At 44.0% G+C, this 26,676-nt stretch overlaps 1 long non-coding RNA gene and 1 pseudogene across 3 annotated transcripts; one reads left to right on the top strand and one right to left on the bottom strand.

The window, feature by feature from the left end:
- The first annotated feature begins 3,534 nt into the window (after positions 1-3,534).
- LOC309844171 (COP9 signalosome complex subunit 4 pseudogene) lies at positions 3,535-4,759 on the top strand (annotated as a pseudogene). The gene has a single exon. The product of its transcript is annotated as a COP9 signalosome complex subunit 4 pseudogene (transcript).
- Positions 4,760-7,268: 2,509 nt separating this feature from the next.
- On the bottom strand, positions 7,269-17,097 carry LOC309844105. Of its 2 annotated transcripts, none has more exons than XR_014300501.1 (4): positions 16,963-17,097; positions 16,389-16,622; positions 8,927-9,019; positions 7,269-7,609 (listed from the first exon to the last, which is right to left on the bottom strand). It is a non-coding gene; the product is annotated as an uncharacterized lncRNA (long non-coding RNA). The 2 variants fall into 2 exon arrangements; XR_014300502.1 differs by having other exon boundaries at positions 16,389-16,587.
- Between the last annotated feature and the right edge of the window lie 9,579 nt (positions 17,098-26,676).

Genomic DNA, 26,676 nt, shown 5'->3' with positions numbered 1-26,676 from the left:
TATTGCCAGATTTAATTTGCTATTATTTTAAAAAGGATTTTCAGCTCTATTTTTATGAGAGATACTGGTCTATAGCTTTCTTTTCCTATAATGTCTGTTTTATTTTGTTATTAGAGCAATGTTGATCTCAGAATATGTTGAGAAGTGTTTCTTCCTCTTCAATTTTCTAGAAGAGACTGTGTAGAATTAGTATTACTTCCCCCTTAAATTTGGAAGAATTCACCAATAAAGCAATCTTTGCTTGAAATTTTCTTAATGGGGAATTTTATCCTTGCAAATTCAATTTCTTTTTTCTTACTGAGTTATAATTGACATATAACATTATCTTAGTGTCAGGTATATAACATAATGATTTTATATTTGTATATATTGCTAAAATGATCTTCATAATAAGTCTAGTTAACATCCATCCCCATGCATAGTTATGATTTTTTTTTCTTGCAATGAGGACTATTAGGATCCACTCTCTTAATTTCTTTATTTGATAGAAAACTATTTTGGTTACCCATTTCCCCTTGAGTGAGCTTGATGGTTTGTTTCATTCAAAGAATTTATCCACTTCATCTAAGTAGTTATATTTGTAGGCATAAAGTTGATAATAGTATTCTATTTTTATCATTTTAATTCTTTTTATTCTTTTAATTATCTGTAGTAATGTCAACCCTCTCAGTCTGATACTGGTCATTTGTTGCTTTCTTTTTTCCAGGACAATCTGACTAGAAGTTTATCAATTTTATTGATCTTCTGAAAGAACAAGCTTTTGGTTTCATTGATTTTCTCTATTGTTTTTCTGCTTTTTGTGTCATTGATTTCTGCTCTTGCCTTTATTATTTCCTTCTGCTAACTTTGGTTTCAATTTGTTTTTCTTTTTCATGTGGTTTAAGATAGAAGCTTAGGTCATTGATTTTTCTAACATAAGCATGTCTATATTTCCTCTTTAGCATAGAGTTAGCTGTATCCCACAAATTTTGATATATTAGAGTTTAATTTTCATTCATTTTCTTCCAAATCTTTTCTGATTTCCCTTGTGATTCCTTCTATGATGTATGGGCATGGCTTTTGTTTTAGAAGTGTGTCAATTAGTGTCCAAGTATTTGGAGACTTTTCTAGCTATCTTTTTATTTAACTTAACTCTACTGTGGTTGGAAAATATACTTTTTTTTATTATTTGAATTACTTTAAATTTATTGAGTCTTGTTTTATGATACAGAATATGGCCTATCTTGGTCAATGTTTATGATGCACCTAAAAGAATATGTTCTCTCTGGCCGTTGGGTAGTGTGTTCTGTCAATATTTAGATAAAGTTGGTTGAAAGTGTTATTCAGGTTTTTTGTTTCACTCTGGATTTTTAGGTTATTTATTCAATTATTATTATCAAAGGAGTGTTGACATCTTCAGCTATAATTCTGAATTTTTATTCACTTCCATCACTTTTTTTTCATGTATTTTGAGGCTTTATGTTTAAGTGCATAAACATTAGGATTTCTTTGTCTAATTGATGATTTTTCATCAATGTGTGTGATTATGAAATGACCCTTTTTAACTATGATAATTTTTTTTTGTTCTAAAGTCAATTTTGTTTTACACTTATATATTCATTTCAGCTTTTTTCGATTCATGTTAGAATGGTATATCATTTTCCCAATATTTTATTTTTCACTTTATTTATTTTATATTTGATGTGGGCTTCCCATAGAAGCATATAATTAATTGGGTCTTACTTTTTCACCCAATTTGATGATTTCTGCCTTCCTTGTGTATAATAAGCTTCCTGTACTCTGGTTGTTGAAAATATGTACTATATTTAGGTCTACATGGGCTCTAGATGTTCTACCCACTCTTTTCTAGTGGTTTTATCCCCCTAACTTTGGATAGTTCCCTCACACACATGCACTCATCAACACTCAGCAGAAGAATCGAGGGACTCCCCTCGTCTTCCTCTGTCTCTTCTCTGGTGCTCTGCCCTGTGAATTTTAGCTGACGTGGCTTCCCCAAACTTTCAAGTCTGTCTTCTCATTGTGGGACACTGCCAGGCAATGCTTGAGTTCCCTCCTTCGGTGCTGAATCATGGAAACTTTCTCCAGAACGTAAGATGGAGCAGAAAGATGGACTTATTTCTTTACTTCTCTCAGAGATCATTCTCTTACACTAACTCTGTTTGCCGATGCCTGAAAACCATTGTTTCATATATTTTTATGTTTTCTTTTTTTAACTTGTTTAATATAGAAGGGTAAATCCACCCCTGGGAGGCCTGCCAGATTTCAAGAAATAAAACAAGACTCCCAGCTAAATCTGAACATTGAGTCAACAGCAAGTATTTATTAGCGTGTAGATGACCCATACTTACAGCATAAATGTGTCTGACATTCAAACTGAGTGGGGCTTCTTGGATTGTATCTGGCAACTCTAACCCCTGTTAAATCCATCATGTTCAAAGCAGAAGTCCCCAGACACTCTTTTAAGTGCCAGAGCTATATATTTGTTTGGAAATCTACTCAATCCAGTATGAAATATTTACCGAGCTCCTACCATGTGCTGATCACAATAAAGATTTAGGAAAGAATCTTCCTGAGGATATACCAAATTGACAGGGAAGATAAGCATATGAAACTATACATGCTCAGCTAACCTATAGTACTAAGTGTAAATGTCACAGGAATTCAGAAGTGTTAAAGGCCAAAATGAGTTGAAGTCAGAAAATAAAGGCGATATGGTTCACAGAAAGAGTGAAGAGTGAAAGAATTGTTTGGGGTAAGGAGAACAGTATGTTCTGCCTGCTTAAAGAAGCTAAGAAACTGATAGAGAACTAAGACTGGCATCCTTTCAGACAGGTAGGAAAATAACCTGAACAAGAGAAAAGATGCCTTGGGCAGGTCATGATAAACAAGGTTAGTTGTTACCCTACATCTGGGAACAGTTGTTCAGTTTCTTCACTGCACAAAGGTGCCTGGTTGGGGTGCCTGGGTGGCTCAGTGGGTGAAGCCTCTGCCTTCAGCTCAGATCATGATCTCAGGGTCCTGGGATCGAGTCCTGCATCGGGCTCTCTACTCAGCGGGGAGCCTGCTTCCCCCTCTCTCTCTTCCTGCCTCTCTGCCTGCTTGTGATCTCTGTCTGTCAAATAAATAAATAAAACATTTTTAAAAAAATTAAAAAACAAAAACAAAAACAAAACAAAACAAACAAAGGTGCCTGGTTGGGAGAATGAGTGAGGAGGGAAGTTTAAACTGCTCCCGTTCCAAGGACATGAGGTCTATGCAGGGCCTCATCCAATTGGAGGAAAAGATGCTTTCTCCTAATTCTAAGTCGCTTTGTGGGACATCTGAGGTCCTGGCTGGGAGCTTCGTATCTCCCTTCTGAGGAGTCACGATGCAACTACTTCTATACCTCTGACTCAGATTCTGCAGTGTTGGCATCACTAGGGAAAAAAATCGGGGGAGATCTTAGAAGGTGCAGCATCCGAGCTACAGACATTGCTCTACTGGGCTGCTGTGGAAAAAAGACTGGGGAGAGGCACTCGTTTCTGGGTGGCGGCGCGAGGCCCAGCATCCTCTGCTGAGGGGAAGAAAGAGGGCAGCGGCCGTGCGGCAGGACTTAGCCCAGCTCCTGAACTCGAGCGGCTCTCACAAAGATCCGGCGGGCAAGTACTGTCAGATCCCGGAAAAAGCCGTTCCGTTATCTGGGGCAGAACAACTAGAAGCTTTGAAAGCTTTTGTGGAAGCAATGGTAAGTGAGAATGTCAGTCTCGTGATCTCTCGACAGTTGCTAACTGATTTCTGTACACATCTCCCTAACATGCCTGACAGCACAGCCAAAGAAATCTATCATTTCACCTTGGAAAAGATCCAGCCTAGAGTCATTTCATTTGAGGAGCAGGTTGCGTCGATAAGACAGCATCTTGCATCCATATATGAGAAAGAAGAAGCTTGGAGAAATGCAGCCCAAGTGTTGGTGGGAATTCCTTTGGAAACAGGACAAAAGCAGTACAATGTAGATTATAAACTGGAGACTCACCTGAAGATTGCGTGGCTATAGCTGGAAGAGGACGATCCCGTCCAGGTAGAGGCTTACATAAATCGAGCATCATTGCTTCAGAATGAATCCACCAATGGGCAGCTACAGATACACTATAAGGTATGCTATGCACCTGTTCTCGATTAGAGGCTGCACAAGGTACAATGAGCTCTCTTACAAGACAATAAGTCTTACAAGACTAGAGGCCTTGAAACATGCTTTGTACTGTACCATCTTGGCATCAGCAGGACAGCAGCGGATGCTAGCCACTCTTTTTAAGGATGAAAGGTGCCAGCAACTTGCTGCTTATGGGATCATAGAGAAAATGGACCTAGACAGGATCATCAGAGGAAATCAACTTCAAGAGTTTGTGGCCATGCTCATGTCTCACCAAAAAGCAACTACCACTGATGGTTCTAGCATCTTGGACAGAGCTGTTAATTGAACATAATTTGTTGTCTGCAAACAAATTATATAATATCACCTTTGAAGAACTTGGAGCTCTTTTAGAGATCCCTGCAGCTAAGGCAGAAAAAGTAGCATCACAAATGATAACAGAAGGACGTATGAACGGATTTATTGATCAGATTGATGGAATAGTTCATTTTGAAACATGGGAAGCCCTGCCAACGTGGGACAAACAGATCCAGTCCCTTTGTTTCCAAGTGAATAACCTGCTGGAGAAGATCAGTCAGACGGCGCCAGAGTGGACAGCACAGGCCATGGAGGGGCAGATGGCTCAGTGAGCGCGTGACAGCTTCTACCGCGTTGTACAGATGTCTGTCTCTCCAAGGCATTTGCATCATGACCTTATGTATTTCAATCCCTTTTATGCTGGATTCCATTTAAAGAAGACATTGTTAGAACAGGAAGCACAAACATTTAAAAACCTGTAGTTCCCATATATTCAGAGTCTCTGAACTAACTCAGATGTTTTGAAAGCTTTTTCTTTAAACGGAGTAAGTGAAATATCCGTGGCTAAAAAGTTTGGGATTTGTGATAACTTTGTAGTCATGTAAAACTTAAAGTGCTTTGTGCCTCTCCAAATGTGGTAATTCTAATAAATGGAGACGTGAGCCAAATAAAAGTAGTACTTTGTTTGTAATTAGCAGAAAAAGAAAAAAAAAAGACTGGGGAGAGACAGAATGAAATTTAATTTTATGGTTTGGGGGAGCAAAGTAGGTGAGAAAGCCAGAGCAGATAAGGCTTTGGATAGAACCTCTCTGAAGTTCAACATCAGCATTAAGTCATCTCTTTGTTAACAGACACCGTCCAATGAAGGATGACTTAAGCCGGTGCTGGCGACTAGAGGCCTCCTGGAACAGGCAGACAAGGGGCTTGTGGAGAACTTTTCTAACAGGTACCTGAAAATCTTTTTCCTCTGGAAAATCTTTCAGGAGAAGCTGAAAATCAAGATTTTTAAGGAAAAACTGAATCTCAATTGTTGGCATAATTTAAAAAATTTAACTCACGTCTCCATCTACATCTCATAAAACACAGTGTCAACGTACACTGCCCTAAGCAAGTAATGACCATCTGTAGACCTGAATGGGCCTCATGTGCCATCTTGTCCTAAAGCACTACTTCCCAGCCCTAAACCCTGGTACGCGCTAGCTATGTGATCTCTTAGGGACCCCCAAAAAAGGAGAGAAAGAGAAGGGGGGAGTCCGAGGGTAATGAAGGCAAACATTGCTCTATATAGCAAGAGAAGATGAACGCAAGTCTTTTGGAAGGTGTGAACCAACACCACTACTTTCTCTCTTCTTCTCATTCATCACTTTGATCTTCCTAAAAAATGAGGGAACCAGATGCAGACTTAATTGGTTGGAATTTTGGCGTCTTGTTTAGTTTTATCACCAACATTTCATACTAGTGTCCTTACCTGGAAACTGGCAGAAGGGGGGACTCTTAGGACTCATCTTTCCAGAAAAAGTCTCTAACAGAACGTCCCCAGCTCGGAATTCCTTGTTATGAGAAAAAAAAAAAATCCCCAAAGCAAATAACCACCTGTAACAAACAAGTGATTTGTGCAAAAACTGTCATGAGAACGATAAATCCTCCTTTCTTCCGTAGATTGAAATTACTGAGGACTGTGCAGCCCAAAAGCCACTAAAGTAAGCTAAACTAAGTGAGACACCTACATAGACCCACAGAAGGCGAACCTATGTATGTCGCTCCAGTGAGCAAAAATAATGAGCTAAGTCTTAAAAATGATGGGTCTGCCATTTTCTTTCTCTTAAGAATTGTTTGACTTCTCTCATCGTGGCTGATGAGCGCGAGAAATGTCTTACCTGTCGGGCTGCTGCCTGCCTTCATCTTTCTGTGTGGACTACCAAATTCCCGCGTACTTTTATGCTAGGTTGGAGGAAAGGGGGACAGTGTAACGCGCTAGGAACAACACGGTTTTTAACGGAAAAGTGCTCTTCTAAGGACAGTCAGTCCTATTACATAAATCTTTCGCGGTTGGCCAAGTTGCGAGGCTCTTCTTCCCCTTGGTTTGGCGGCGGGACCGCCCGTCGACACCAGAGGGCGCTGTGGGGACGCCAACTCCCGGCAAACACAGACCTGGTTTTCTTAGGCTTTTGTCATTTGGGATTGTATAACGGTCTTGCCCCTGCGATGTCACAGGCTTTACAGAACTGATAAATAGACCCTCCTGACTTGCTCGATGGCTTGGCCAAGGTGTCAGGCAGCGTTGCGCAGCAGGATGGGGACCGCAGCCATTTGTTCTTGGCTCTGCTTAACCTGAATACCTGAATGGTGACCTTGTTAGGTTCCTATCTAGGTGAGATCTGAGCCAGGAATTTGGTCAAGGGAGATAAAACCTTTGTTTGCACTTTATTTGTTTAGGTTTGTCAAGTCGGCCCCGTGCGGGAATGCCAAGGTAGCCGGCCTCTCCCGCGTCGCCGCAGCCCTGGCCGTGTCACCTGCCGACATGGGTCATCTAAAGAAAGACGGCGACCTCCGTATGCGCACGCACCTTCCAGACAAGGCCTCTGGCTGTCCCTTCCAAATTAGCTGCCACTTCTAAGTTTTCTCTTTGGGGGAATGCCAGAGTCACTGCTGCTTAGTGGTTGGTTGGCTGGCTGGTTTACTCTAGAGAAGTTTCTCTAAAAATCCCATTGATTTCGTGTATAAAGGCAAGGCCTCGTATTCCCATCCTTATTTGTGACAAGGGGTAGAAAAATTCACAAGGAAATCACAAGAGAAGTAGTCATCTTGAGCAAGGACTGTTGTGATATAAATAATTCATAATCATTTATTACACAAAATAACATTCATTCCCATAAACACGGAGATCCAGGTACCGAAGAGCCACTCAAACCCCCTTTTCAGCGGCATTCAGTCTGCAGTCCGGGCTGGGGAAGCTTGTGTGTGGCCCCGTCGGACAGAGCAGGAAGCTGACGTGAGCGCATTGTCCCCTTCCCGCCCACACTCTGCAGTACTGCCCCATTGTAAACAGGATGTCTGGCTTAACCTGGGCTATCCTCTAAGAATGTTTAAACTAAAATAAAAGCAGAAATCATAGCAGAAGTCTCTCTTCCCCGTCCATTTGCAGCTTCCTGTGCCGTGTCCAGAAAGAGCCACTGGGCATTGCTCAATAAGGAGAAGAATGGATTTCATAGAGTGGTTGGCAAAGGGAGAGAAAACAATTAGATCACCCAGTCAACTCGTCTTTCCAGCAAAGGGCAGAATCCCCAGATGGGGAATCTAACACTCGATTTAAGGCAAATGGCCAAGTAGTAAGAGCTACAGTGACTTCGTTGTCTCCTCTGGCAATCCTGACCGAGCTCGAAGGTGGTGTCGCTGGCTGCCCTCGTGCCTCCTTAACTTAACTCCGTTGAGGGCAGCCTCCCATCCCGTGCTGCTCTTTTCTTTGGAGATAACCAATGGCGTAAATGTTGTCTGGTGGGGGGTACTGAACTCTTATGGATGATGTCTGCGCAAAACTCAAGGTCAGGTCACCACCCAGAACGCGTTGGCAAGCCCAGCACAGAGGAAGGATCCTAGAGAGGCCTCCCGTCCGGACAGGTTTTCCCCTTCACTGAGTACCTGCACTGTGTAAACTCGGCTCGGGAAGGGCTATTGTTTCTGCCTTGTCTGTTCACCTGAGTTTACTCCACAGCACAGCTGACATGCCTGGTTTCTCACCCTGAGGCTTTGGTCTTTATATCAACTGGAGAGTCTGCCTTGTTCCTGGTATATTTTAAGTTCAAATATATAGCTAACTCAAATTCTCTAAGTGGGCTTTATAACAGCCGCGGAAGGGGGCAGGGCAGAACTATCCAGACTGGCTGCGAGATTCCCGCTTCCCTGGGGGCTTTGTTGTGAAGAACACAGAAGTCACCCTCCAGCAATGTTCTATTCCTCAGAGCGACCTAGGCTCTTGGACCCAGGGTGGGACCCCAGGCAGGGCTCGCTCTCTCTCTCTCTCTCTCTCTCGGGAATGGTGAGTGGTAAGGACCACGGAAGCCTGGAATTTGCAGTGGTCTCTTCTCCTATCTACAGAAGATGTTACTGAATAAAGACAACATGTATCCCTGGGTCCAGATGTGTCCAAAGCCCTGGACCCCCGACCCCTGGACCTCCCACTTAACCTAGGGAACTAGTTCCTTTCTTTTCCCCCTTAAGCAACTTGCGGATGAATTTCTATCAGAAGCAACCATTTATTGCCTGATTGATAGAGTATCAATCAGGCAATAAATAGAGTATCAATAAATTGTTTGATAAACAATAAATCAAAATAGAGTATCAATAAATTGATAGAGTATCAATATAGTATATTGATATAGATAGATAGATAGTATATCAATATAGAATTAATGACAGAGAGCCCCAGGAAAAGGAACCAGAAACTGACAGAAGATTGTTTATAAAGAAGCTGTATTCCAAGCTACAAGGAGTATGACTTACTTCATAGTGAACTTGCTGAATTGGCCAAAGTTTTGCTGGGTTACATCTGTTATTCTTTAACATTTCGCGGTGGACTGAGGAAGTGCCAGTGCACTGGAAAAAGAGCCAACACAAAATGGTTGTATAATAAAAGGGAAAAGGTTTCATTCTGAAAATTAAAGACCTGTAAGCTCAACTTGTACAGCAAGGGAAAAAATTGCCACAGTGAATAATGTAACTAGAACGAGGTATTGACTATACATGAACTACATTTTCCTCCAGACCAATCTAATACTTGAATCTATTGACAAACGATGGGGCAAATTACAGCTTTGTACCAGAGCTGGGGCTGGTGATGCAGATCCCACAGCCAAGCCAGAGAAGCCGGGGCAAGACCGTGCTCTCAAGTGCAGAGTAAAGAAGGTAGAGACCGGAGCTGGGGACACACTTGGGCCAGGGGTCTCAAACCAAGGGCATTAAGACAGTCAAAGATGCTATGCCAGTTAATGTCCTTAAAGCATTGAGTACTCAAGCAGGGGTCTATGGGAATTGTTCAGTTCCTTTGAGACAAAGGGCTGTCGCTAGATGACTGCTTTGCACGTTATTATTTTTTCCTTCGTCACTCACGCACTCACTCACAAACACTTATTAAATCCCTTGTTTTTGCAAGGCATCTTATGAGTAAGGAAAATAAAAATGAAAAACGGTTGGTGAGGTTTTTCCCCAGCAAGACCAGCCGCATCAGGGAGACGAGATGATGATCTCATCAGTACTGACTATTCTATTCTAAAGATTATCAAGAGAATAACAGTTAGCATGTAGCTAAGTCTTCATTACTTTTTCCATTACTTGGAAAATCTGATATAAGCTAGGACAAAAAATTCAAAGAAAAATCAATGTCTTAAACAGCTCTTTTAATTACAACTTGGCTCCTTTTTAACTTCTTTTTTTTTTTTTAGATTTTATTTATTCATTTGACAGACATAGATCACAAGTAGGCAGAGAGAGAGGAAGGGAAGCAGGCTCTCCACTGAGCAGAGAGCCCGATGCGGGACTCGATCCCAGGACCCTGAGATCATGACCTGAGCCGAAGGCAGAGGGTTAACCCACTGAGCCACCCAGGCACCCCTAACTTCTTTTTTTTAAATCTTACAGTTGAAAGTATCACTCCAGCCTTGCCTGCAAATCCCAGATTTCTGACTTTTTAAAACATGTTGCTTCATACAGTTTCAATGTGTCACCAACCAGTGCCCTGCTCTTACCAGCTAAAGTGCTCTCTTTTATCCACAATTTTTTTTTTCCATCAGGAGCAAAACAAACATGAAAAAAAAATATGGAGGAAAGATTATTTCAGACTTTTCACTGTTCACTTCTATTTTTGCTTTTCTTATAAATCAGCAAACTGTTATTCTTACAACGCTGTTTCTATCTCTCTCTCACACACTTTCTGTGGCTTTTCTCTATTGTCCATGTTCTCTTGCAAAATAAGTCATCAGATAAGCTTTATTTAAAGATCTCTGACAAGCTTAAGTGAACTCACTTTTCATTATGAACTTAACACAAAACATTTTTAGCAGTTACTAAGTGATTTCCTTACAACCATATGCAGGTGTCCCTAAGATAAATCAGCGGGTGGGTTTATATACCTCCATTAATTCAGTAAATCACTGGGAGCCACCAGTAAGCAATGAGCTGTAATAAGTTAAAATCACATGAGATGTCGACATGTGCAAGACATATCCCTGACATCAAATCTGATCCCAATTGCTGGAAGAGACAAATGCTGCTATTGAACCAAAATACCTCCATATGGGTAATCTGTGGTGAGTATCAGGTAATTTGAACAATCCAGAGAAGACTGGGCAGAGAAGATGGACCCTAAATGGTGGGGTTGGGATTTCTCATGAGGACTGGGAAAACACATTCTAAGTGAAGAGGAAGGTGTGAGTCCAAGCCGAATGGACAGAAAAACACTGTGTTCAGCAGGTAATGTGAGGCGTACTGGCAGGAACAAAGCTTCCTATCAGCAAAGGAAAGTGGGTAAAGCCAGCAAGCAGTGAGTGCTGTTGTGTTCTGAATGTCAAGCTTGTGAGTTTGGAGTGCTTCGATGGCCCGACTGTGCTCCCCTAACTTCATTCTCAGACGTTCCAACCCATCCTCAAAACTTCCGCTGAAGTGAATCTCAAAGATAAAGCTAACGTAGAGCTCCTCTGCTGAAGGTTCTTGGTGCGTTGTAGAGGGTGTGAGCTTGCTCAGCTTGCTCAGGAGAGGGTGTCTATAAGACTCTTCACACCTGAGCACCAAGAGGAAATTTCCCACTGGCTGCCCTTGGCCTGGTAGGGTCCCCGGCAGCCCTGCCTGGGCTTGTAGGGAGCTGGTACAGAGCTGGTTAAACAAGAGCCCCTTTAGCCCAAACGATAGTCTCAGACAGGGAGGGAGCAATGCCGGGCCACTGCCACGTCATGGCAAAGGGCTGGGGGAGCTTCCCGGGCATGACCGAATTCCTGGGACACGGCCTCACTGCACTCAAATGTACCTTTGCTCACCTGTGTCAGAGTCACACAGTAAATGCATTTAATTTCAGCAAAGCCTCCATTTTATTAAATTTGTGTTAATTTGAATGTTATAGATTATATTTTCATTTAAATTTCATTCTTAACATTTGCGCTGTACCTGGTGGAAAGTAGGGAGGAGCATATATCCTAAGGAATTTTAACCTAGTTTTATATGTGCACACTGAAGTCACACGATGATAAAAGCGCAGTTCCCATAATTATTTTACGTTAAGACTTTATTTCTTTATTTGAGAGAGAGAGAGAGAGAACGAGCATGAGCAGGGAAGGGGCAGCGTGGGAAGGAGAGGGACAGAACCTCAAGCAGACTCTCTGCTGAGCCCCGAGCCCAACTTGAGGCTTGATCTCACGACCCTGAAATCATGACCTGAGCCAAAGCCGAGAGCTGCATGCCCAGCTGACTGAGCCACCCAGGTGCCCCCTAATTATTTTACTTTAAGGGAGTTGTGTGTATTATCCAAATAGGGAAAGTAGCATAATCCCATTTAGTCTTAAAATAATCTCTGCAAGATAGTTATCACAATCCCCATATTACAGACGAGGAGACTGGGTGTCAGAGGGTTCAAGTAACTTAACAAAGTCAAACAGCAGTGAAGGGGCAAAGTTGTGATTTTAACCCAGTCCTGTTTGGTGCCAATCCCTCGGCACACACAGACTCAAAAGCCATCTTCAGAGACACGAGAGTAGGATGTGTGACTGAGGGTTCTACGACACAGAAGCAGGGACGTACAAGGACTTAGACTCACCCACAATACCTAGTTCCAGGCTGCGTCACTGCAAAAGGAAACTTCGGACTGTGGCCTTCCTAAAGCAAGGAATTCAATCAGGACTTCAACTCTTCCCTGACCCCCTGCAGTCTCTGATTGCTTGACATATTTCTACTGTTCCCCAAACATTTCAGTTTCAAGAGCTAAGTTGAAACAGTGGGACATTTTGAAGGAAATGTCTTTTATAGAGATAGGCGCCCACTTCCCTAAAGCACGGCAGCAAACTTCAGACGCCATCCCCACTCTTTTCTGTCCACGCCTCTTTCAAAAACAAATAATAGCAGCAACCAAAACCCAAAAAACGTGGCTCTGCCTGCTTGACATTTAAGCCAGATCTGCTCTTAGTTTCCCAAGCCAAAGCAGGAGACGCAGTTAGTGGAGTTACAAGCCCTTCGTGCCGCTGAAGAACAGTGGAGCAAAGAGCTGCAACATTAAAGCCACACGCTGGGTAGTAAATAGCCCCAGCTTTGGTGCTTGATAACACACTAGACATTCTAGTTCTTTGTTTTTGTTTTTTTTTGTTTTAATTTTTATTTATTTGACAGACAGAGATCACAAGTAGGCAGAGAGGCAGGCAGAGAGAGAGAGGAAGGGAAGCAGGCTCCCTGCTGAACAGAGAGCCTGATGTGGGGCTCGATCCCAGGACCCTGAGATCATGACCTGAGCTGAAGGCAGAGCTTAACCCACTGAGCCACCCAGGCACCCCTAGACATTCTATTTCTGACATGCTTTGAGCAAACCCAGGAAACCTCTTAGGTGTGGATGGAGCGATGTCTCCTCTCCCAGAAGGGAAAAGAGCAGCATCTGATGGTGTTAGGATGGTTGTGATTCTGACCACCACCCAAAGCCATGGTTCGGAGGGAGTTCTCATTGTTACAGTGTCACAGGAGCTCTTTTCTTTCCCAGGAATCCTCTCCAGAGGGAGGAGTTGTCTAGGACTTTCCGGGAGGTAATGGATGTCGGCACATTCCCGTTCTTATCAAATGCAACTGACCTCTCTGCCCTGGCATGTTCTCCTTGTTCACCACCGTGATTAATTTCAAGTTCACGGTCATGCAGTTTTCTAGATGAATTGCGCAGTCCACTCCAGATGGCAAATATGGACCTCTCGAGTCTCCTCCCCTTTACAGAGAGGCCATGAGCTAGTTTACAAGAACGAGGATTTTAAAGAAGTTGGCTTACACTCAGATCTGCTCCCTACAGAACGCTCTGCCCAGACTGGCCTTTCTCGTTTCAGCCGGCAGAGATCTGCCCCTACTCATTTTCCATAGAACGCCAAGTGACTCAAGTGGGAGTCATGAGCAAATTGAAAACGTTAGCACACAATTCAAAATCTTCAAGTATTTTTTCCAGCCGGTGGAAGAGCTGGGATTCATGAGAGTCCTTGAATTGACATTCAATAAGCTCCAGAGTCATGCTTATCCACTAGAAACTTCCAAGTTAATTGCCCTGATGCATGCCACCGCTTTCCTGAGCAGAAATCTTGTTCTGTCATCACTGTCCGAGGGGGTAAAATATGCAAAATCAATTTTATATAGTCATGCAAAATCTGGCCAGAAATCACTCTGTATGTGCGTTTCTGCATCCGAAGGATTGTTCACAGCATCGACGGTACTCGGATCGCCTCCCCACAGCGCCTCGAAAGCTTTACTGACGCCTGTGAGCGGCTCAGGTCGCGCCGAACGAGTTCGTTCACATTACCTTCTTCTCCCTTTTCCAAATCAAGCTTTCAATTTCCCTTTATGCATTTTCTTAGGATTCCAAGTAGGGAGGAAGAAAACTGCTCCTCTGTGCATCTAGGCAGTCCAAATCTCTATATGGACAAAAGGCAGCTTTGCCCGACCGGCTCTTTGCATCCCAGAACTATCACCTCCAGAGACACCTCTGCTAGGATTTCCAAGGAGCTTTGGGGAAAACCTGATGGGGCCCTCCAAAGGCTCTGTGGATGTCAGCGCAGGTAAGACACTGAAAACCTACAGCACCGTCCAGGGACTCGGAGCGCTACACAGGGCTGGCTCTGTCACTCTTGTTCTCCCTTTACCTGCATTTCCGCAAATTCAGTCACTGACAACACACTCCTGGAGTGACTCCTGTGCCCTGGGAAATCAGAGATCAGTGGAAAACAGTCCTTCTCTGGGCGCCTGGGTGGCGCAGTCAGTTAGGTGTCTGTCTTTGGCTCAGGTCATGATCCCAGGGGCCTGGGATGGAGTCCCATTGGGCTTCCTGTTCAGTGGGGAGGCTGTTTTTCCTTCTGCCTCTCCCCGCCACTCATGTTCTCACTCACTCTGCTCGGTCTCTCAAATAAATAAATAAATAAATAATATTTAAAAAAAGAAAAGAAGAAGAAAAGAGTCCTTTGAAGAGCTCATGGTCTAACGGGGAAGGTAGGAGCTTTGTAATAAGCTCGCAGGCATCACGGAGGTGATTCTAGAGCTGGGTTTTGAAGGTCGAGTGGGTGATTGCTGCAAACACGAGAGGAAACTGCATTTACAAAGACAAGGGCCTGATTTGCTTGGAAGGGGTGTGAGATCTGTAGGAAGGCGGACCTTGTAGACCTGGGAATGCATATTGGCTGAATCAGGGAAGGCTTGTGGTTTCATCCAGAGAGGAGGATGTGGTATGTTAGTGACAGTTTGGGGATAGCCCTGGGCAGGCGGGTTTGAGAGGGCAAGAGGCCAGATTGACAGCTTTGCCGAGGTCTCAGCAAGTGCTGATGGAGGCTGGGACTAAGGCGGTGGCAACAGGATTCGTGGGGAAAAGCCATTTCAGAGGCTGTTTTTGAGGTGGGACTGACTGGGGTCAATGATGAGGGAGAAGTGCAGAGGGGTTTCTGGTCTGGGGGACTAGGTGATGACAGCTGTGCTGAAGGAGGGTCATCTTGTGCCCGTGCTCTCTGTCTCTCTTCCTGTTGGTCTCTCTCAGCCTCTCCCTTTCTCCACCTCTGTCCCATCTCTCGTCTTCCCCCATCGTCCTCTGTGACTCTCTATCTCTGTCTTTGTCTCTCGTCTCTTGAGGTGCCGGCTTCTCTCTCCACATCAGCTCTGTTCTCCTCTCGAATGACCAGCTTCTTCACCATCTTCATGGGCTCCACTCCTGGGAACTTCAGATGGCAGTGCCTGTGCCTTTCCATAACCAGTGCTCAATCCCATGGACTTCTGTCACTGTCCATTGCACTGCTCGTTATAAAGTTCCTTCCATTTTTCCTCATTCACATTTGCAGTAGTATCGAATTAGACCTACTCTTTCTGTGCTACCAGCGCAGAGGGTCACTTGTCCTGGATGCTTATCGGAATCCCCTGAAGGACCTAAAGAAAAGTTCCAGTGCACAGGCTCACCCCGGACTCACTGAATCAGAATCTCTGGGGATGAAAAGCATAGAATACACATTTGTCTTAACGTTCCAGGGCTGATGCTGATGCACAAATAGGCCTGATCCCACCGCCGTAGGTGACGAGTCACAGATCATAGTTCATAGCAGAGACCTTGGCCTTGGGCCAGGGGCTCATAACTCTTCTAGTTTTGAGTGGGGTGGGGAGAATGGGGAGGGTTGGAGGGTCACACAGTACAGACATGGCCATCCAGGGGTTGTGAGTAGGAACAGGTCTGTGGACTAAGCCATGGTCACACAGGTACCATGAAGGAGACGTGCTTGCTGTGACAGGCTTGTGAGGGGGTCCAATGCTGAAGCACACATTTACTGTGCTTCTCATGGGTTCTGTGGTAGGATGAAGAGGAGGGGCCCCTAACTGAGACGGGAGGAGTAAGCGGTAAGGACATGACTCCTAAGTTGAAGCTTGGGGGAGCACTGAAGCCTAGGGGAGTCTGCTGAAGATGAGACAGAGGACCGCAAACAGAGGAGAGTTGCACCTCCAAAGCACAGAAGGTTTTAGGGCAGAATGGCTTGATAGAGTCATGCTTTGAGCATCGCTGACCACCCTTCTCAAACGTATAGCAAACACCAACAACTCCTTAATTTCTTTGTCCTGGAAGTCAGTTAAGGCCCTGCCAGGACTTGGAGGGCTGTTTGAGCCAGAATGGGGCAGGGGGTGGAGGGCACTGTCAGGGGGTGAGACAGTAGACTGCAGAGGTATGCAAGGGCTCAACCGTGAGGCTTCACAGTCAGTGTATTAGAAAGCTAGTTACCATTTATGAAGCAGCTACGAGCCAGCACTTCATGTTCTCTGCCTCCTTTGATCCTCATGGTCCCCGAAGGGTCGGTATTATTACGCTCGTGTTACAGCCTTGGAAACAGAGGCTCGAGTAGCTTCAATCTCCTTATCACATTCCAAAGCTAGGAAACAGCAGAGCTGGAACTGGAACCTAACCATGCAAATTCCCAGCCCTATAATGTAAGCAAGGCAGGGGGACAGAGGAATGCTGTGTTTAGAAAGGAGAGAAAAAGACACAAATATTGGTGCGGTTCAGGATACTGCCTCACAGGGTCATTTCAGCGCTCAATGGTTTAAAATACTCATAATCATATCTGGAAGGGTAAATGTTATAAATATTCTGTATCTCATAGTTTTGTTCTTCTCAAGCATCTTAGCGGTGTAGAGACGATTGTCATTAAACAAAACCCGGTGTGGGCGCCCAGAACGTAAAGTCTATAAAAGGGCAGTTGCTCAGGGCCCTGGAGGTGGGAGATCAATGAGAAGCCAACATCCTCCCGTCGCTCCTCTCAACTGTTTGCCCCAAATGCAGGACCCCGGTGGCTCACCGTAATTTTTAGAATCTTGAATATTGTTCTACAAACCATTCAAGCCCATAGAGCGGGGAAGCAGTCAAGTGCCATAGGTGGGTGACAGAGTGTGTCTTTGCCAAGGTGGAATGATGTGTCTGTGCAGCAAGGCTCTGGCCCCCCCCGACGGACCCACTGCTGTGGGTCACTGGGGCCCCTATGACCTAGGGGAGGGCAGGACCAATCACAGGTCCAGTTTAATGCCCACCACCTGGGCAGCCACCTCCTTAGAGAGGCCCTCAGAGCCACAGAAGCAAAACCTTTGGAGGAGAGACTATCCTTCGTGACAACCCCAGTTAGCCCCATAAATGATTAAGTCACCCAGAGGCAACGTCCCACTGCTGGTCCCCTTTCTAAGGAGGAAGTAGGAAGCATCGTAAAGTAACTCACACACTGTCAGATACCAATTATCTTATGGCCAGCACAAGCCTCCCCTAAGTCCTTCTTCCTTCTGGGAAGTAAGGGAGTTTTAAGCCCAGCACACTATGGGGACTGGTGTCCTGGGGAGTCTCTGAGGAAGTGCAGTTTTAGCACCAAAACTGAAAACGTCCTGGGAAAACCAGGACAAATTGACCACCTTCAAATCCCAACGCATCACAAAACTTTAAGGCATTCATTGACCATTCTTAGAGCCAGACCCTGCTTTGGGGTTCACAAAGAACAAATCACTCTGATATATATTAAGTATAGCCTTAAACAACCAAGTCAAAGCATTTATGTTCCAGACTCAATAAATTCATTCACCATCTCAATGCAAAGAGACAACTTTATAATCATTTAAATGTGTTTGAGTATTTAATTACTCTTTGTGATGGTTAATTCTATTTCATTTGGCTAGGTCATGGTACCCAGATATTTGGTCAAACATTATTCAAGTGCTTTCAGGAAGGCATTTTTTAGATGAGATTAACATTTAAATGAGTAGACTTTGAATAAAACTTACTACCCTCCATAGTGCGGGGGCGGAGGGGAGGTGGGCCTCATCCAATCAGTTGAAGTTCTTAAAAGAAAAATGAAAGACACCCTCTGATGAAAAAGGAATTTTGCCAATAGACTGCCTTTGGACTCAGGTTGCAATTCTTCCCTGGATCTCCACCCTGCCAGGCTGTCCTGCTGCAGATTTTGAGTTTGTATCTCCACAATTCTTTTAAAAGTCCTTCTCTTGTCCCCTGTAGGTTCACTGACATATGGAGCCCATTGGGGCCAGGTGGCCATTGTAGCCCCCATTTCAGTGAAACTTGTGGCCCTGAGACCTAAGACCTCTAAATTAGCAGAGATTAAGTTTGTGGGGATGAGAAACTCAAACTCTACAATTCTACTTGTGGGTCACTTGGGTTGACAGTGGAACAGGGTTAATCCAGCACCATATGGGATATCTATCTATCTATCCATCTGATCAATTACACCATGAAGGACCAAGCCCACGGTTATTGTCCTTTTACTGGCGTCTTAGCAGAGACTTCTATCTGCCATTCCGTTGTTCTGTCAAGTTTGTTGTTTCTGAGTGACAGACCACATTGTAAAACTAGTGCACTATATAGTCAAGAGACTGTTACTCTACTTCCTTTGCTGTAAAATACGTCCTTTGCTCTGAGGGAAAGTCACCTCTGTGTGAGTAGAGCAGACATTCTGCAGGTCCTTTAGACAGCAGTGCTGACAGAGGTAGCGCGAGCAGGAAGGCGAACCTGTTTCCAGGGCATCATCTTAGGCAGGTGTGAGTTGCTGCTTTTACTAAGGTGGAAGGGGTGGGATGTGACTTACCTGGCGCCGGCGGACCTGCAGGCCTTCCCAGTTGAGGCTGGATCAAAGACTCGGCATCACTCTCTGATCCCAGAAGGAGGGAATTCAGTAGCGGCAGCAGCTAGGCCAGCCTTGGTGAGAGGAGCCCATGGGTTTGGATCTGCGCTTAGTTTCCATCATTGCCACCACGGCTTCACTGCCCCACCGCAAAACCAGTGGACAACTCAGGGAAGCTGAGCACCATTCGGTGTCTGCCTGGCTCTGGAAAACGTTGTATAAGATGGGGGGTCTCTAGAAAAAAGGAAAAAATGATAGTTATCTCTAGTAGGTTTTAACATGCGATCACGGATCTTTCGGCGCCATCCGCTCCCCCAAGATGTGCGGACGTTCTGAGGCTATTCTTGCCTCCTCTTTGTCCTTGTTCCTCGTAAGCACTGACCATCTTATCCAATCACTTTCCACTGCTCAGGAATCCGTATATACCCTTTCCGCAGGCCACTTCTTCACTAGTGTTGGTGTATGCTCTGAAATCTGCCCACGGGAAGCTTTCTTTTAACCACTTGCTGTCTAGGGCAGCCTTGAGTGGGGGTTTTCGACCATACAGCAGCGGTTTGCTCCTGGCCAGAACCAACATATCACACCAGCCACACCCGAGTCCTTTCTGCCTCTCTCAGTTGGCCATAGGGTTCCCCAGCGATGCCAGAAATGCAGGTTAAAGGAAAGATGCTGGCACAACAGGGTTAGGGGAAGCGAACCAGGGCCACTTGTCTCTGTAATTTACTCAAGGGTTCTGGGCTGACTTCAGTCTAATCCTGGAATGTCTCCTTTCCATTTTGGAACAGATTGTGGCCTTCGAAGGCCATGTGGCCTTCGACTCGGATCTGATGGCTCTCAGCTCATGACGTGCAGCTCTGTCTCATGGTCACTCGGTGTTCCACGATGAGGACTAAATGTTTATGTGTGATCAGCATCATGCTATTTTTCTAAGTGCGACTTGTTCTCTCCTACAAAAGCTAAGGCTTTATTCCAGAATCTTCAGGATCCGTATTATGATTCTTCTCATGAGACTTTTAAGAGGTGCTACACAATATTCTTACCCACAGACACCTTTAGAACCTTCCAACCAGATTAGTCCTATGGCCTGAGAGGCAGGTTAGCTTTCACTGCAGCCTGGACTGGTGACAAATCTTTTCTTTCTCTGGGCCACAGGGACACTGGCCCTTCCTTCTGTATATGAATACAGTTAGATCAAGTGAGAGAGAATCCGACAGTCTACCAGCTATCCATCCATCTCACTCCTAGGAAGGTCATGACCACCCATCACCAGCAATCCCTGTAGATCAAACATCCCCCTGGCCAGATCGTTCTGAGATGTCAACCGTGATTGTCAGCCTGGAGACAATGCGGCAGATCTGGAGGACAAGTATCGTCCCGTGAGACCTCAGATGAGAGCATTGCTTGTCTCAGGATGAGTAGGAGTCTTTCTGCTCTAGGAAGGGAGGCAGGCTGATTCTGCAAGCCAGGAGGGGCAGGGACATTTGCACATTCACCTCTATCAGGCCTGTCTACTCGGATGTCCTCCTCATAGTTCCTCCTTACAGGTCCCTCCCAGAGCCCTCCCTCTGACATCGAACATGTGGAGGCTCTGCCTTTTGTGTTGTTTGTAGATTTGCCCCCCAGACCACGAGATCCTGGACATGATTTTCTTCCTTGTTTGCCCTGCAGCTGCAGGAGACAAAAGGGTTTCAAAAGCCGCCTTGGAAGCCCTCTGGTTTCCCAGCACGCTTTAAGTGGACGGTTAGCTTCTCAGAGCCTGCTCATTCCTTTTTGCAAATCTTCCAATGCCGTCAAAAGCAGCCGTCTGGAGGGGAGGAGTCAGGATGGCGGAGAAGTAGCAGGCTGAGAGGAAATCAGGTAGCAGGAGATCAGCTAGATAGCTTATCTAACCATTGCAAACACCTGCAAATCCAATGGGAAATCGAAGAGAAGAGCAACAATTCTAGAAACAGAAAATAGATCACTTTCTGAAAGGTAGGACCTGTGGAGAAGTGAATCCTAAGCCCGGGAAGATAGACCGCGCTGGGAGGGGTCTATCCCTCCGCAAGCTGTGGAGCAACGGAGCACAAAATCAGGACTTTTAAAAGTCTGCTCCACAGAGGGACATCGCTCCAGAGGCTAAACCGGGGTGAAATCCACGCAGGGACAGCGTGTTCTCAGGTCTTGTGGGGTCACAGAAGGATCAGGGGTGTCTGAGTGCCGCAGAGCTCTCAGGTAGTAAAGCGGAGAAGCCGGCTACAGAGATGGAGCCGAGGAGTGAGCTCTCAGCTTGGGGTTACCTTGAACCAGTCACAGCCTGGATGAGCTCGGAGCGCGGCCGGAGGCCAGGGAGAGGGAACGACAGGGCACTTTTCTCCAAACATGAGCACTGAGCGCTTTTCTCCAAGTGTGACAAGAGGCCAGGGAGACGGAAGTGATTGGGCTCTTTTCTCTGAAGGCGCACTGAGGAGTGAGGCCCGAGCTCTCGTAGCCTCAGGGCCGGAGACTGGGAGGCCGCCATTTTCACTCCTGTCCTCCGGAACTCTACGGAAAGCACTCAGGGAACAAAAGCTCTCAAAAGCGAACCAGAGCGGATTACTTAGCCCGGCCCCTGGTAAGGGCGGGGTAATTCCGCCTGGGGCAACGACACTTGAGAATCACTACAACAGGCCCCTCCCCCCATCTCTTCATTGTGCCTATCCTTATATATGTTTTTCTTCCTTTAAAATTTTGGGAGGTAGTTCCTACTAAGAGACCAAAATACTCCCAAAATTAAGTGAGTGACCTTGTTCTAGTTGCCAGTCTAATATTTTCTTTTTTTAATATTTTTCCTTATTTTTTTTCTTGTTTTTTTTTTTTTGTTTGTTCGTTTGTTTGTTTTTTCTTGTTTATCCCCTTTCTCCCTCCCATGATTTGGGGTCTTTTCTGATTTGGTTAAAGCACATTTCCCTGGGGTCTTTGCCACCCTTTTAACATTTTATTTGCTCCTTTATATAGTCTTATCTGGACAAAATGACAAGGCGGAAAAACTCACCACAAAAAGAAGAACAAGAGGCAATACTGAAGGTTAGGGACTTAACAATACGGGCATTGGTAATATGACAGATCTAGAGTTCAGAATGACGATTCTCAAGGTTCTAGCCAGGCTTGAAAAAGGCATGGAAGATATTAGAGAAACCCTCTCTGGAGAGATAAAAGCCCTTACTGGAGATATAAAGGAACTAAAATCTAACCAAATTGAAATTTAAAAAAGCTATTGGGACGACTGGGTGGCTCAGTTGGTTAGGCAGCTGCCTTCAGCTCAGGTCATGATCCCGGGGTCCTGGGATCGAGTCCCGCATCAGGCTCCTTGCTCAGCAGGGAGCCTGCTTCTCCCTCTGCCTCTGCCTGCCTCTCTGTCTGCCTGTGCTCGCTCATTCTCTCTCCCTCTGTCTCTGACAAAAAAAAAAAAAAAAGCTATTAATGAGGTGTAATAAAAAATGGAAGCTCTTAATGCTCGGATAAATGAGGTAGAAGAAAGAATTAGTGACATAGAAGACCAAATGACAGAGAATAAAGAAGCTTGAGCAAAAGAGAGACAAACAAATAGTGAACCACAAGGAGAGAATTTGAGAGATAAGTGACACCAAAAGGTGAAACAACATTAGAATAATTGGGATTCTAGAAGAAGAAGAAAGAGAGAGGGGAGCAGAAGGTTTATTGGAGAGAATCATTGGAGAGAATTTCCCTAATATGGCAAAGGGAACAAACATCAAAATCCAGGAGATGCAAATAATGCCCCTCAAAATCAATAAAAATAGGTCCACACCCCGTCACTTGATAGTAAAATTTACAAGTCTTAGCGACAAAGAGAAAATCCTGAAAGCAGCCCGGGAAAAGAAGTCTGTAACATACAAGGGTAAAAACATTAGATTGGCAGCAGACTTATCCACAGAGACCTGGCAGGCCAGAAAGAACTGACATGATATATTCAGAGCACTAAAGGAGAAAAACATGCAGCCAGGAATACTAAATCCAGCTAGGCTATCATTGAAAATAGCTGGAGAGATAAAAAGCTTCCAGGACAAACAAATATTGAAAGGGTCCTCTAAGCAAAGAGAGACTCTAAAAGTAGTAGATCAGAAAGTAACAGAGACAATATACAGTTACAGTCACCTTACAGGTAATACAAAGGCGCTAAATTCATATCTCTCACTAGTTACCCTGAATGTTAATGGGCTAAAGGCCCCAATCAAAAACACAGGGTATCAGATTGGATAAAAAACCAAAACCCATCAATATGCTGCCTAAAAAAAACTCATTTTAGACCTGAAGACACCTCCAGATTTAAAGTGAGGGGGTGGAAAACAATTTACCATGCTAATGAACATCAGAAGAAAGTTGGGGTGGCAATCCTTGTATCAGACCAATTAGATTTTAAGCCAAAGACTATAATAAAAGATGAGGAAGGACACTATATCATACTCAAAGGGTCTGTCCAACAAGAAAACCTAACAATTTAAAATATCTATGCCCCTAACATGGGAGCAGCCAAGTACATAAACCAATTAATAACAAAATCAAAGAAACACATCAACAATAATACAATAGTAGGGGACTTTAACACTCCCCTCACTGAAATGGACAGATCATCCAATTAAAAGACCAACAAGGAAATAAAGGCCTTAAATGACACACTGGACCAGATGGACATCACAGATATATTCAGAACATTCCATCCCGAGGCAACAGAATACACATTCTTCTCATGGAACAATCTCCAGAATAGAGCACATCCTGGGTCATCCTGTATCAAAATATTGGGATCATTCCCTGCATATTTTCAGACCACAATGCGCTGAAGCTAGAACTCAATCACAAGAGGAAATTTGGAAAGAACACAAACACATGGAGACTAAACAGCATCCTTCTAAAAAAATTAATGGATCAACCAGGAAATTAAAGAAGAGTTGAAAAAAAAAACCATGGAAACAAATGATAATGAAAACACAATGGTTCAAAATCTGTGGGACACAACAAAGGCAGTCCTCAGAGGAAACTATATAGCGGTACAAGCCTTCCTCAAGAAACAAGAAAGGTCTCAAGTACAAAACCTAACCCTAAACCTAAAGGATCTGGAGAAAGAACAACAAAGAAAGCCTAAACCCAGCAGGAGAAGAGACATCATAAAGATCAGAACAGAAATCAATGAAATAGAAACTATAAAAACAATAGAACAAATCGACGAAACTAGGAGCTGGTTCTTTGAAAGAACTAATAAAATTGATAAACCCCTGGCCAGACTTATCAAAAAGAAAAGAGAAAGGACCCAAATAAATAAAATCATGAATGAAAGAGGAGAGATCACAACCAACACCAAAGAAATACAAATAATTATAGGAACATACTCTGAGCAACTCTACGCCAAAAAATTTGACAATCTGGAAGAAATGGATGCATTTCTAGAAACATATAAACTACCACAACTGAATCAGGAAGAAATAGAAAACTTGAACAGACCCATAACCAGTAAGGAGATTGAAACAGTCATCAAAAATCTCCAAACAAACAAAAACCCAGGGCCAGATGGCTTCTCAGGGGAATTCTACCAAACATTTAAAGAAGAATTAATTCCTATTCTCCTGAAACTGTTTCAAAAAATAGAAATGGAAGGAAAATTTCCAAACTCATTTTATGAGGCCAGCATCACCTTGATCCCCCAAACAGACAAGGATCCCACCAAAAAAGAGAATTACAGACCAATATCCTTGATGAACACAGATGCAAAAATTCTCACCAAAATACTAGCCAATAGGATCCAACAGTACATTAAAAGGATTATTCACCATGACCAAGTGGGATTTATTCCAGGGCTGCAAGTTTGGTTCAATATCCACAAATCAATCAATGTGATATAATGAATTAATAAAAGAAAGAACAAGAACCATATGATACTCTCAATAGATGCTGAAAAAGCATTTGACAAAGTACAGCATCCTTTCCTGATTAAAACTCTTCAAAGTGTAGGGATAGAGGGCACATACCTCAATATTATCAAAGCCATCTATGAAAAACCCACTGCAAATATCATTCTCAATGGAGAAAAACTGAAAGTTTTTCCGCTAAGGTCAGGAACATGGCAGGGATGTCCATTATCACCACTGCTATTCAACATAGTACTAGAAGTCCTAGTTTCAGCAATCAGACAGCAAAAAGAAATTAAAGGCATCCAAATCGGCAAAGAAGAAGTCAAACTATCACTCTTCACAGATGATATGATACTATATGTGGAAAACCCAAAAGCCTCCACTCCAAAACTGCTAGAACTTGTACAGGAATTCAGTAAAGTGTCAGGATATAAAGTCAATGCACAGAAATCAGTTGCATTTCTTTACACCAACAAAGAGACAGAAGAAAGAGAAATTAAGGAGTCCATCCCATTTATAATTGCACCCAAATCCATAAGATGCCTAGGAATAAACCTATTGAAAGAGGCAAAGACTCCATACTCAGAAAACCATAAAGTACTCATGAAAGAAACTGAGACACAAATAAATGGAAAAATGTTCCATGCTCATGGATTGGAAGAACAAATATTGTGAAAGTGTCTATTCTACCTGAAGCAATCCACACATTTAATGCAATCCCTACCAAAACCCCATCAATTTTTTTTTCAAAGAAATGGAACAAGTAATCCTAAAATTTATATGGAACCAGGAAAGACTTCAAATAGCCAGAGAGCCAAAAGAAAGCCAAAGTTGGTGGCATCACAATTCTAGACTTCAAGCTCTATTACAAAGCTGTCATCATAAAGACAGTGTGATACTGGCACATAAACAGACACATAGATCAATGGAACAGAATAGAGAGCCCAGAAATAGACCCTCAACTCTATGGTCAACTAATCTTTGACAAAGCAGGAAGGAATGTCCAGTGGAAAAAAGACAGTCTCTCCAAAAATTTTGCTGGGAAAATTGGACAGCCACATGCAGAAAAATGAAATTGGACCACTTCCTTATACCACACACAAAAATAGACTCAAAACGGATGAAGGACCTCAATGTGAGAAAGGAATCCATCAAAATCCTTGAGGAGAACACAGGCAACAACCTCTTTGACCTCAGCCCCAGCAACTTCTTCCTAGGAACATCGCCAAAGGCAAGGGAAGCAAGGGCAAAAATGATCTATTGGGATTTCATCAAGATCAAAAGCTTTTGCACAGCAAAGTAAACAGTTAACAAAACCAAAAGACAACTGACAGAATGGGAGAAGATATTTGCAAACGACATATCAGATAAAGGGCTAGTATCCAAAATCTATAAAGAGCTTAGCAAACTCAACACCCAAAGAACAAATAATCCAATCCACACAGTTTGTGTGCCAAGGGTCTCTCATTTCTTGTCTCCCGTGGGGCAGAGTTCACCCCTGCTTTCAAGCTCCCCCCAAGCCAAATTGCTCCAATATTGCCTCCAAGAAGCCTCTGGAGCTTCTGAAGGTCCAATCCAGGCACCATGTGGCCACGGCGTCTGTTTCCCTCAGTTGGCTGTGTCCATTGGAGCTTCTCAGTTTGCAGTAGGAGTTCTGGCAGTAGCCGCCAGCCCAGAAGACTGCCAGGAACGGAGGGGCAGCTGCTGGGACCTTCCTGGTCGGGGAAGAAGGCTGATGACTGAAGTTGGGCTTTAGGAAATAGGCAAGAATGAGTGGATCTGGGTGGCACATAAACTGGGCCTAGTATATTCATTCTCCGTTCAAGAACATAAAGCTTGATTTTAAAGTTGAACCCACTTCCCCAAGGTAGAGTAAGCTGGTACAGTTCTCTTAATGAGAACATTTCCTCATTTCAAAATTTTACAGACACACAGGACTGGAAAGTTCTGTGCAAATCATTTGGCTCAGCCTCCATATTTTTTAAATGGGAAGCATGAGCATTAGAAAGCT

The sequence above is a fragment of the Mustela nivalis genome, assembly GCF_964662115.1.
Source record: "Mustela nivalis genome assembly, chromosome: 11".
Taxonomy (NCBI): Eukaryota; Metazoa; Chordata; class Mammalia; order Carnivora; family Mustelidae; genus Mustela; species Mustela nivalis.
Note: the sequence above shows the minus strand (reverse complement) of the source record. Positions and strands in the feature narration are given on the sequence as shown.